We start from the raw sequence: 13,332 nt of genomic DNA, 5'->3' as shown, positions 1-13,332 counted from the left end.
CGGTATCCTCTACAGGAAGGTTGAGCGTAATAAGATAAGCTCTTGGTTGCCCATTGTCCCGCGATCACTTATCTGGACTCTTATTAACCATGTCCACTGCGAGATTAAACATTTAGGATACGACAAAACTCTGGATAAGATTTATGAGCAGTACTGGTTTCCACAAATGGCAAAAAGTGTCCGCAAGTTCGTCGATTCGTGTATAGTGTGCAAGGCCTCCAAAGGACCATCAGGAGCTCAACAAGTAAGAATGCACCCCATCCCTAAGATATCGGTACCCTGGCACACCATACACATCGATCTCACGGGCAAACTTAGTGGCAAAAGCGATCGAAAAGAATACGCGTCAGTTATTATCGACGGTTTTACAAAGTACGTTTTACTCGAATATACCCAGTCCCTAGATGCGACGTGTGCCGTGAGAGCCTTGCGGAAGGCTGTCTCATTATTTGGAGCACCGAAAAGAGTCATAGCTGATCAGGGGCGGTGCTACATTAGTTCGAGCTTTAAAGAATTTTGTAATGAGCACAACATTGAACTGCACCTGATAGCGACCGGCTCTTCTCGGGCTAATGGACAGGTCGAGCGTGTCATGCGCACCCTAAAAAGTCTCCTTACCATTATAGAAAACGATTCCAATAAGGTGTGGCGAGAGGAGCTTAACAACGTGCAACTGGCATTGAACAGTACACGTTCAAGAACAACAGGATATACCCCAACTGAACTCATGTTTGGCATAAGCGCCCAATCACTAGGCCTTTCTAAAACATGTCCCAATATAAAGCCTCCCCAACGCGCTAACTTAAACGAAATTCGAAATGAAGCCGCGCGTAGTATCCAAAAAGCAGCCCTAGCTGACGCCGACCGTTTCAACCGCGGTAGGGCACAAGTAAAAGCATTTTCGAAAGGAGATTACGTCTTCATTAAGTGTAGTGAGCGAAATCAAACTAAGTTATCCAGAAAATTCCGCGGACCCTTTGTTATCACGAAAGTGCTAGAAAACGACAGGTATGAGTTGAGGGCTATCACTGGCGGTAATCGTGTCTACAAATATTCGCACGAAAATCTGCGCTTAGTGCCGAAGGGTTTCGAGGGTTTGGTTGAAATTGCTAATAATTTAATAGACAACGAGGAGGCCGAGAGCGCGGTTAATAGGGAACAAGTAGACCATGACGATAGCGACAGTGATACACTCTCGGTGGGTAGTGATCGCACCATGACCGCCGGCTCAGACACCCTCTCTGATTCAGATAATGAAGATCGATTAGTTATCCCTAATAAGGAAGGGCGCGCAAATGAAAGTAAGTCCGATAAAATTGAGTAGTCTTTATTAGGATCTTGTACATAACTTGCAGTCTGTATTAGTTATAGATATAGACAGGGATATTGAGGTTAGTCAGTAAATGAGCTGCCGAATATGGGCCATTAGTATTGGTACCGGCAGCAAAGGCCGTGTATGCCTGTGCCACAATCTTATCAGCGTTGGTGGGCGGTCGAAGAGGCTTTAGATGCCTGGTCCGCGTCACAAGTGTGTTTTCAAGGCTGGTCGGAAGGGCTTCACACGCCCGGTCCATGCTTCATGATGATGGTGGCTAGTCGAAGGGGCCTAGCATGCCCGGTCTACGCCGCAGGTAATGGCAGGCTGTTCGAAGGGGCCCAGTACGCCCGGTTCACGCCTTGTGTTGATGTGTGTCAGTCGAAAGGGCCTCAGCATGCCCGGGCTACTTAGTAAGTAAAAGTAGGTTGGTCGAAAGGGCCGTGAGCGCCCGGTCCACACCTAAGAGTTTAACTATGTGCTGGGATGATCATAAATGTGCGTAAGCAGGCTTACTACACCTGAGTTTGATATTAGCAACTTATGGACCACGCATTCGCATTATCAGTCAGGAGTGGTCGAGCGAACAAATATTGAAGCCATATCTTTTCTTGCAGATGCTCCACTTGGTGACTAATCGCACGAGGGCGTGCGACGGTCAGGGTTGGCCGTGACGGCGCATCAAGAGAATTGGCTTGATGGCGCTAGTATCGCGTGTTTGATTTCGGAACGAAACGTGACAGCTGTCAAAGTGACGTAACACCGAGCGCTGGGGTGGCGGCCATGTTGATTAGAGTGACAGTTATGATTCGGAGGTCGCCATGTTGCGCTCGCGCCTCACGTGCTACGGTGGAACGCCATATTAATTCTAATCGAAAGTAATCTATGTCAAATACTGTGTTACAAGTGTAATTTAATTCTAAATTCGATTATACGTTTGAGAAGCTATTCGGAACAACTTTTATTTCGACAAACCTGGTCTCCTGGCCCGAATACCCGCCAAAATGGATTCCTTGAATAAAGGTGTACAGAATGATCACAATTATGCTTCTTTAGATCTATCTTCGGACGTGTGCGTGGATATTGTGAGTGTTGCGTGTCGGACTATTGACAATAATTAACATTATGTGTAGTGGGTGGTTTGAAAATGTGATGTCTAATACCCCAAACTTTTTCATACACTTTTCGTCGGGTAGTTGCACAAATCTCTGTTTTGACATTTTGCTGGGACATCAGTTAGCCGCGACCATGACCAGTGAAACCTGTGTCGAAACGTCGGTAAATAAAGGTAATTGAATAAATTTCGCGTTAGACCCGTCTATAAATGTGAGTTAATATGTGTTCAAAACGCGAAAGTTTTAAATATTATAATTACATCCTTCCACATTGTGTTTAACTTGAGTTTAAGCAAAAAGGTCATCGCCGATACATCACTTATAGAATATAACCCTTGGTCAGAGACGCAATTTGGGATCCCTTAATAAAAGCAAAATACATCAAAATTCAAACACCATTCGTTGATTAGCCGCGGCCGAAGGTGTGAAATAAAGCTACTTAGAACCTACCCTCATTTTAAATTCAAATTGCGCATCCCAAAATGGACGATGCGACCTCTGACTACGGTCGAATTAAACACGAATTTGAGAATGTTATTATCTATCTATAGACGATTTGTATGGAAACATTTACCTGAATAATGCACAAATTACTTTATAGTCGCACCGAGCTATTATTATTAGGGTGTTGTGGGCCTTTGAGTGCCACTTCGACCAAGCTGTGATCTACTCGAACGAGCGAGCGAAGCGAAGTGAAGTTCTTACAATCAACTTGAAACACACGGCTGGCTAGGGGCACGTCCCGGCATTTCGATGTTTTTAAGCTTAACCTTAAACGAATAACGCATAGACAGATAGTCCCCATACGGCTGACCTGTCAAAAGTGAAGCCGAAACTCGATCGATGTGTGCGTGCGAGGCTCGTGTTTTACGCTCAGCAACACACACATATATACAAAACGTGTTGCCAGTATATATATATTTCTCTCAAAGTGGGGTATTTTAACCACATCCTTAACACTTGGTTATTAATAATTTGTATGTGTGTAGATTTGATTTTGTAGCAAAAGCTTTTTATGTTCATTTTAAGGATTTTTTGAATATCTGTACTTTGTAATAAGTATAAGTTTTCAATAAAAAAACTGATACAGTTTGACTATTTTTATTTAAAATGTGCATAAAATAATAAAAATAATACATAAATTGAAATAAAATAATGAAATACTTAAAAATATTTTTTTTATGCAATTATACAAGGAACTTCAATTAAGCGTATTTATTTTAGAATGTAAACGTCATGTCTCATTTTGAGGAAAAAAAAATCACTACACTGGCAACATTTATAAGAAATGGCGGCTGAAGAAACTTAGGATTTTTGTATTTACGATTACCATACCTCGCAACCGAGCCAGCAAATCTGTAGCAGTTATACGTCAGGGTTATCAGTGTTATCACTACTACGTAGAGTACGTAGGTAGTACCTACGTACAAACTAAAGTACAAAAAATATTTTTTCTTTGTTTTCAAACACACCAATATTTTCAAGCAATGAAAATTTCATGTTAATATTTGAAAGAAATGCGAAAAAAACGTAATTTTATAAACAAAATAACAGAAACATTGAAACGCATCTAATATTGACATTGACCTGTTTATTTATTTTATTTGACAGTAAATTAAACCGGGTTACATCGGAAGAGGGTCAACAACCTTCTCGATCAATTTTACTAATCTTACATACAATAAAGTTAAAGCAAAATGGTTCATCATAATCGCCAACCCTGACACAGAACTGTCATATGCTACGGTTTTGCTAGCTCCGTTGCGGGGTATGACGATTACGTAAAAATATCACATTAAACTCGATACTTACGCGTGAAATGTAATGTAAATCTGTTTGTTTTTATAATATGATGCGTTGTGACACCCATTCACTGCACAAACAACCATCTTTCCTGTGTTTTTGATTTTTAAACGGGAGGTGTACACAAACCAATTTGACCTCGAGAACTGCCAGGGCGGTTCGAATACGGTGACACGAGTGCGACGTGACGTCGCACTTGAAATGGCTTCACATGGTATGTACGAACACTCCATCTGTGCCTTATAAATCTATGAGCTGAACTATCAGAGGATAGTTTGATACACAATAACTTAAGTAAATTTGTTCTAATTTAAATGAAATTGGATGAACGTATAGTTGAGGGCATTATATTTTAGTCATTGTTTAAGCAACAGATTGCGTCAGCGCATCGCGCTGATCCACGCAGATCAATCTAGGGCATAAACCAGCAAAAACATATTGTCTTAGTTGCACTTTACACGGATGTAATACAAATAAGATTTACATATGTGTGCTATAGGTAAAGTTGTGTATATAAAGAAATGCAAATTGTAAATAAATCAGATACCAATTGTCCGTTGGTGTTTCACTACCTCTATACCCAAAAACCTCTGCTTGCTCAGGGCGACACTCTGAGAGTAGAGGCTCCCATCCACCACCTTTTTACAGGAACCCTTGCTGTGGCATAAGACTCCTTCAGCCTTAATCGGTCGCTTGAGCCTGGGCGATCGGCAGCAAGTATCCATCCAAACCACCTTGATCCCCCCCCGTAGGGAATCCGTCTGTTACCGATAGGTCTCCCGGTACAGACATCCTTGTCATAGAATAAGTTAGGGCTAGGGAAGTAGGGACTTAGGCCAATAGGATCCCTTGCTATCGCCTCCCACCTTATTTTATGCAGTCTGTGCAGGCACATGCAACGCCTGAGTACCAGTTAATTCCATAACGGTTCAGTCCATTGAGCAATCCAGGTACTCGGCCTTAGCGTGTGGCTGTACATATGGTCCTTCGAACCGGATCTCCCTTAAGGATAACATTGCTATGAGTACATGGTAACTTAAGGGGTGTCTGTTGAGTCGGTGATATTGACAACCAACCAGTCAGTAGTATCGACTATTAAATTCACCCTCCACCACTAGGTACGTTATACACCGCGACCTTGTTAACATTGTCCTCCCACGGTTAGGTATAAAATAATTTGGTAGGGTTTGACTGACAATCTTACAACATGGACGCTGTTAAACTCAACAACTTATTCTTGCGCAAAGTTTAAATTGCTAAGTATTCCCGAGCGCCTTAAGGTGGTACGAGATCGAAAAAAAATTTTACAATTGCATAAATCATGACTCGGCAGAGAAATGTAACAGTACAGTGTTGTGTCATTTTTGCAACACACCCCATCACTCAATGATTCATCTCAACCAACCAACCAACCCAACATCCCAACCAAGCTAAGCTACCAACCAACCCACCAACCAACCAATCCACCAACCAACCAACCAACCAACCAACCCAACCACCACCAAACAACCAAACAACCAACCAACGAAGCTAAGAATAGTGCAAAATCAACTAATAGATACGAAGGTCACAGAAAACTCAACATACATAAAAGGATATGGTTATTTCGCATTACAAGATATATATATATATATATATATACACTTTGATTCACGTGACACCAGTACCAAAGCAAAATAAAAAAGGAAAAGTATACAGTTTAGAAGTATATCACAACATAATTTGCGATGGAGAAAGGGAAGAAATTATGATCCAGAATACAGCTGTCATCCACATTGCAGAAAACTGTATTATCAAAACAAGAAGAAACATTCTAGCAGCAAGAAGAGCTAACACAATATCGGTGTTAGCAACGTTCTCAAGACAAGCCAACTTTTCATTAAATACAAACGAAACAACCAATCAAATAGAAGATATAACCAGAGATGAGGAAGTATTTGACAGCTCCAGAGACATATTTAACATCTCACTAGTAACGAGAATTTACTCCAAAAAACAATTAGACAATACAATTTGGAAACAGATACAAAGTAACTTAGTAGCAATTAGTCTCGGTTCGTCATTAGCAGTATTTATTCTAATGATACTAACAGTTTGTTCTGGTCCAAAGGTCCTGTTGCACATTCGTTCCTGCACAACCAGCCAGCGGTCTGCTCCGCTGTCCGCCGCCCCCGCCAGGTCGGCTCCACCGAAACCCAAACGCCACAGAACAAACCCAACGGCCAACAGCAGCCAGTTCGAAGAAATAGAGTTACGTCCGATACAGCCGCTATAGAGCAGCTTCCCATCATCCCCGCTGCCTTCGGGAGTCGCCAGGATGTTTAAGCAACAGATTGCGTCAGCGCATCGCGCTGATCCACGCAGATCAATCTAGGGCATAAACCAGCAAAAACATATTGTCTTAGTTGCACTTTACACGGATGTAATACAAATAAGATTTACATATGTGTGCTATAGGTAAAGTTGTGTATATAAAGAAATGCAAATTGTAAATAAATCAGATACCAATTGTCCGTTGGTGTTTCACTACCTTTATACCCAAAAACCTCTGCGTGCTCAGGGCGACACTCTGAGAGTAGAGGCTCCCATCCACCACCTTTTTACAGGAACCCTTGCTGTGGCATAAGACTCCTTCAGCCTTAATCGGTCGCTTGAGCCTGGGCGATCGGCAGCAAGTATCCATCCAAACCACCTTGATCCCCCCCCGTAGGGAATCCGTCTGTTACCGATAGGTCTCCCGGTACAGACATCCTTGTCATAGAATAAGTTAGGGCTAGGGAAGTAGGGACTTAGGCCAATAGGATCCCTTGCTATCGCCTCCCACCTTATTTTACGCAGTCTGTGCAGGCACATGCAACAGTGGCTGTACAGTCATTAAATTTTGAACAGGCTCGATCAAGAGATTATTGAGTTAGAAGAGCTTAAAATGCTAAAAAGCTATTTGTGAGGGGTCTTGCTATTCTGGTCATTTTAATTGCAAGAAAGTAAGGTCGAGTTTGGTATCTAATGAAAGTGCTCGGTGCACATTTATAATATTGTTTTTAATTTAAGATTTTAAAATAGTTAGCAAGATAAAAACGAAATAAAATAAACATAATTTTAGTATTTGATATTTGACAATAAAGATTACGGCTTGCCACAGATACAGTTTATTTTAATCTCTATGGTGACTTAAATTTATCAATTAAGGGCTCCACAGATCTTGCAATAAATCGCACGCGGTTTTTGATCCTTTCACGACTAAGTAGCACTGCCTTCAGTTGATTTTTTGGCGAAACGCGAGTTCTTAGTTCGGGGTGAACTACTAGTGTAACACCCCTTTAAATTTCACTACTAATGCCCGTTGAATCCAGGAAATTCGAGATTCTTTGGGCCGTAATGCTCTGTACCTCATAAGGTTCCAGTATGTTCCACCGAGCTAACTCTAGACCGTCTTTCAGGCCAATTCGGACGTGCACGTGGTGACCTGACATCAAACCGATATTTGAATCACTTTGGAATCATATCAGTTAGCCGTACATTTGCCACCAAGTGAAACACCAAATTTTTCACCACACCAATGTGAGGAAAATACTATAATGTCTCTCAAGCTGGATATGAAAGTAGCAATGTAAAGCAAACTAAAGTATGGTATCACTAGGAAACGAACAAAAAGCAGCAATGTAGGTAGATATCGAACAACGATGTTAGATGAACATAGGTAAATGACACACGATTTTCGAACAATTCGAACGTAGTGTTGCTAACCCCGCGATTTTTCAAATTTGTTGCCTTTTTCTACTGACAAGATGTGCTTGACCAACTATTGATTCATTCAAAATCATCATGTATATTTTTTCTTTTTAGGTAGGTGCAACAGATATTCGGTGTTCGGCCGAACTTACATTCGGTAGAATACAGAATACTTATTCGGCAAAATGGCCGAATAGGCCGAATACCGAACAGTTGTCGAATATTCGTGACATCTCTACTATAAATGCCAGCAAAATAGAATTGTTCGTGAGTAATATAATTGTTGACGGTACATTAAGGGTCATATACGTGCCTGGAATACTGTCTGCAAGCCACTCGTGCTCGTATCAGTCGTATCAAATATACTTCATCAGCAGAGTAAGTAAGTAAGTCAATATTATTCTTTATTTTGCACCATACAGTAACTGTTAAAAATACATAGAATTTTACCTGTTAAAAATACATAGAAAATGAAATACAGAGGTCGTATTATTATCCCTACTGAGTAGAGCGAGTGAATGGCTCTAACGCCTTTAACAAACCAGTAACTATGATCATCAAATATGTAGTGACGGCCAAAGTAGGTAGTCAAATATATCGTAACACACTTTACCTAGAGTTAGCGTAGAAATAAAGATGTGTTCCGATCTTCCGATATTGGCATTTCACATTTTGTTAGTGTAAATTATACCTACGTTACTACTTCATTATTTACACGACGATTACTGTATATTCCACCAAATGTGACGTCCCACGGATAAAGGTACCTTATGGCCGTTGGCGCTTACGCTATTATTAACGCCGCTCCGCCGCTGCGCGCTATTATTATTGCGGCGCTATGCGACGTAAGCGCCAAGTGCCATAAGGTACCTTTTGCCGTGGAACGTCACAAATATTCTTTCCATGTAACAATGATTCATTTTTTCTTTGCCAACGCTATTCCGAGCGCTATTCATAAAGCCGACAGGTGACAGGTGGCTTACTGTCAATATGAAGATTCAGGAAATGTTTGCGTGGTAATTTGTCAATTTACATGTATACATATACTTATATGTCATCAATGGAGTTTGCAACTGTCAAAGGTTTGCATAGATGACGCTATTATAGCTTTCCCCTGTTTCTAGTTTTGTTCTATGAGGTTTGGCTTAAAAGGCTGGCATCCGGGCCAAAAAAAATTGTCACAATTCTACGGAGTGACAGGAAAAAGCTTTGCTGGTGCCAACTATATACTTCGACCGCCCAACCCTTTTGTCGCATCAGCATTAAGCATAACCTCAGGGTCATCATGATTTCCGGTACTCTTGCGCAACAAATTGCAAATTGTAATTGGCATTTCAATGGTTGTTGCGACAAATGTAAATGGTTGTTTACAATTTTTACATTTTTCGCCTTATTACAAAGGAGTAAGGTGTGAAAGTGTATACATTCTCTTTGACGTCGACTGTGCGGTTAGAGTACTATTAAAGACGCGTCACTAAGTTAAATATAACACCAATAGACCAATATTCTTATGGAATAATAACATCAATAAATTGCTCTGATATAATTAGCTTAAGATAATTTATAAGTATGTTACGATTCATAAGTGCTTGTTGCTAGGCCTACATGAATAAAGTATATTTTGACTTTGACTTAGATGAGTTCGTCTAAAACATGTGATCGGTAGCGCTGTCATACTAAAGTAGTATGGACGTGAAAATGTGTGGTGACTGGTGACTGTAAGACGTCTAAAGTCTTTTGATTAGTATGTGATCTGTAGACTTATGTAACGGCTGGAGACGAGACTACCTCTTTATTCTCTTACGAATTTTAATCAAATTTAATCTAGTAGTACACACCTATGCATGCATAATACAGGCAAAGGTACCTATATGTACAAACCAAACGCAGAAAAACTTTTTTCTTAATTCACTGCATCCGTGGACTAAAGCCAAGCTAATACGGTAAGCAACCTTATTATTTTGGCACAACATACCGCATTCTACTTAACAGCACGTTTATTGTGCCAAATAGGCTCAACATTTTTTTTTATGTAAATTAACTAAAATACCTATAATGATTTTTTAAGTATTTTTTTTTTTACGCCTGTTGAAAAATAAAAGGCATAAATGTCTTATTGCGTGGAAAAACTACTCCACAAAAAAAATCCATGAGTTCGTTTTAATTATCTTATTTAATAAAAAAAACTAGCGTTACCTTATGAAGAAGAAATCCCATAACCCCCCTCCAACTGCCAAGTCATTTTACACGCAACTTTCACATAATTTGTTCTTCTAAATAAACTTAATCAAAACACGATGAAACTGTTTAAGACTAAACTTCACACACTATTTCAACTTTAAAAACTTTGCCAAAAGTTTTAATTGTCTATGTAAGTACATATTTTTTTTAAATTGGCAATTCGAAATTTGAATTTCGCGACCGCGGGAGAGGGCGAAGGCCCACGTTCCCGCTGCTTCGCCCGAACATGTTATCGCACTGAGCGATGTGAAAATCTACCGATAGGGTGGCGCCCTGTCGACTTGAGCTTGCAATGTTGCACGGCGTTTTTTCTCTTTTGATAAAAATCTTATTTATTCCGAATAACTGGGGCTTTATTCTTATGTTATGCAGATTTAATCAATTTTGAACAAAACAAAGTTACTAATATTAGATATCGCATGAAACCCCTCATACTCAATTAGTCAATTTGTGTAATAATGTCGTTTAATATTTATTTATTTATACTAAATGAAATAAGTTATATCCACATTAAATCCCTCATACCAATCTTATATCTAGTACGTCATCTTTGAATCCAGAAACTAAACTCAATGCACTCAGCCAATTTGTGATATCTAACGCCTGTCAATGACCTAATGACTTATTTAAACTATCGAGTTAGTTGTATTTTACTGTAAATTAACTATGTTTAATTAGTAAACTTCATTAACCCATTATAAATTATTAATTTCCAAAACATTTGCTTATGCTCAAAAAGTTTTATCAACACTTTTGGCCCGACTACTGCAAATCGATAGAACTTTACATAACCTATTTTTTTCATCCCTCATCCCCTATCGACAAGCGCACGGCGCATCCCTAGCGATCTCGAGCGAGACAGTCACGCACCACGACATTGGTCGAATCCGCGCATGCGTCCAACCTGTTTTTCGCAATTCGAAACTCGAATCCGTCTTACATCCAACGTCTATATCGTCCTTCTGATCGCTTACAGAGTTGTATGCGAAAGGAAAACCAGTGAAAATACTGTTTACAAATGTTGTCTATTTTTAAGGGATTGCTTTATCCATCCGGACTTGGTACCGGAGCTATTGCCCGCGACTTCGTTTGCGTGGGATGATGCTTGATAATGACTATCCTATGTCCATCCTCGGACCTCAAACTATCTCTATACCAAATTTCATAGTAGGTATGGATATCCTTTCAAGTGGCATATGTCATATTTGAGTTGCTGGAATTTCGATTTTATTTCAATTAATCGAATTTCAGATTTAAATGACTTAAATTTTCCGGAAGCCGGTTCCTGCCACTTGAAGAGATATCTGTTTTTGTTAAGCTGTTAGAGAATAGTTAGTATCTACACTAAAATGTCATTCAATATAACTTGCTAACTATGTAAACAAACCGCCATACTAAAATTGAGACTGAATGTCAATTTACTAGTAACTTTTGTTTACATAGTTAGTAAGTTCTAAGGAATGACACATTAGATACTTTTGGCGCGTAGTTTGATCCGCTAATTTTGATGCTGACTGTACCTACGTGCGAGATGCACTGAGACTGATGAGATCGATCACGCTCCCGACCCGTGGTCCAACCGCTATGTCCAACTTGAGAGTGTGGAAATGCGTCTTACCGAGCACCTTGAATAGATTTTCAAAGGAACTATTAAAACTTATAGAAGGACGGACGAGTAAACAAGCTAGAAATATTATTAAAAAATACTTAGTTAAAATGAGAGGGCAGTGCACCGAAATCACTTAATTACGGTCTTGTCTATTATGTACCTAAAAAAACTAAAAATGAATTTGTAAATAATTTAAGACTCCTTAACTCAAAAATCTTTTTAAGTTAACTTAAGATTAGTAGTTAAGTTTAGTATTATACAATGTCTTTTTACTGAAATAAACAGTTCAAATTTTAATTTTTTTTTTAACTGGTTGCGCCACGGGTAAGTAATACTATCCGTGGTTCGACTGACAGCGAAGCTAGAGCGGCCTTCTAAGTTTGAAAATAATTTGATCTCAATAGGCCTCGGCACTCGCCAGCACTCAGCAAGCGATGACAACACCGGCTGTAACCGATAAATCTCTCAGGCGTATTTATAAACGAAAACATCCCCATAAAGTTTGGGGTTTGACACCCGACCAGAGAAATGATGCGTTTGAGGGATTTGTCCAAGTTGGAGTTAAACGCTTTTGTTCTTTATTTTTCTTTGCGCCATCATCATCATATCATCCGGGCTAGCACATGATTGGCGCGAGAGTATCTCGCGGCGCGATAGACTACCCGTCCCTCTTTAATAAACATAGTTAGAAAAAGACGGGTAGTCTATTTCGCCGCGAGATACTGTCGCGCCAATCATGTGCTAGGCCTACAGATAGAGATCCACTGCAGCACCCCTAGCACACGATTGGCGCGACAGTATCTCGCGGCGAGATAGACTAATCGCCTTTCTCTAACTATATTAATAAAATAGGGACGGGTAGTCTATCTCGCCGCGAGATACTGTCGCGCCAATCATGTGCTAGCCCGGCTGGATATAGTTCCCGTAACCGCCATAACAACCAGTTTGACAATATGTTAATAATGTGACCCCTTTTCTTAATCAAGCGATTTGAGGAGGGCCTACCACGAAAATCTAAATTTCGGTTAAATATTTAAAAAAAAAAAGCTAGAAGTGAAAACTCAATGACATCTTACGTCTTACGCTCTCGCGAGTTTAACATTTTTTCCCCATCACAAAAAGTGCCCAGCGCCGCTTAAGAAGTTTTCACTTCAAAAAAAAAATTATGGACGAATATTCAAGTAGAGAGGTAGATTTTTTTTAAACGATTTTGAATACCTATAAAATAATATTTCCAGTAGACCCCTCTACGCCCAACTGGGGCTACGTGTTATGTAGTGGTAACGGCAAGAAAAATAAAAAGTTCGTAGCAAGTCGTAGCACCCGCAACAGCTACGCGGCCCGTAGCGCTACGAGCTAGTAGATAAGGACGGTATTCCGTCCAATTTCTTTGTCCAATGTGCATTGCGTCTCACTTTGTCATTGAGCAAAATGTGAGACACGAATACACATCGGACCAAGATATTGGACAGATGGAATACCATCCTAAGACAAGCGATTACCTTAACAAAAGCCTT

At 40.0% G+C, this 13,332-nt stretch overlaps 1 protein-coding gene across 1 annotated transcript in view; it reads right to left on the bottom strand.

Moving 5' to 3' along the window:
- LOC134656855 (uncharacterized) overlaps nt 1-10,447 on the bottom strand; it is a 494,896-nt gene extending 484,449 nt beyond the window's left edge. Inside the window, exon 1 of the mRNA XM_063512379.1 lies at nt 10,162-10,447. The gene's annotated coding sequence lies outside the window, so the exon portion shown is untranslated. The remainder of the gene's footprint in view (nt 1-10,161) is intronic.
- Between the last annotated feature and the right edge of the window lie 2,885 nt (nt 10,448-13,332).

The sequence above is a fragment of the Cydia amplana genome, chromosome 19 (assembly GCF_948474715.1).
Source record: "Cydia amplana chromosome 19, ilCydAmpl1.1, whole genome shotgun sequence".
NCBI classification, from domain to species: domain Eukaryota; kingdom Metazoa; phylum Arthropoda; class Insecta; order Lepidoptera; family Tortricidae; genus Cydia; species Cydia amplana.
The sequence above is the reverse complement of the archived record's forward strand: the minus strand, read 5'-3'. Positions and strand labels throughout refer to the sequence as shown.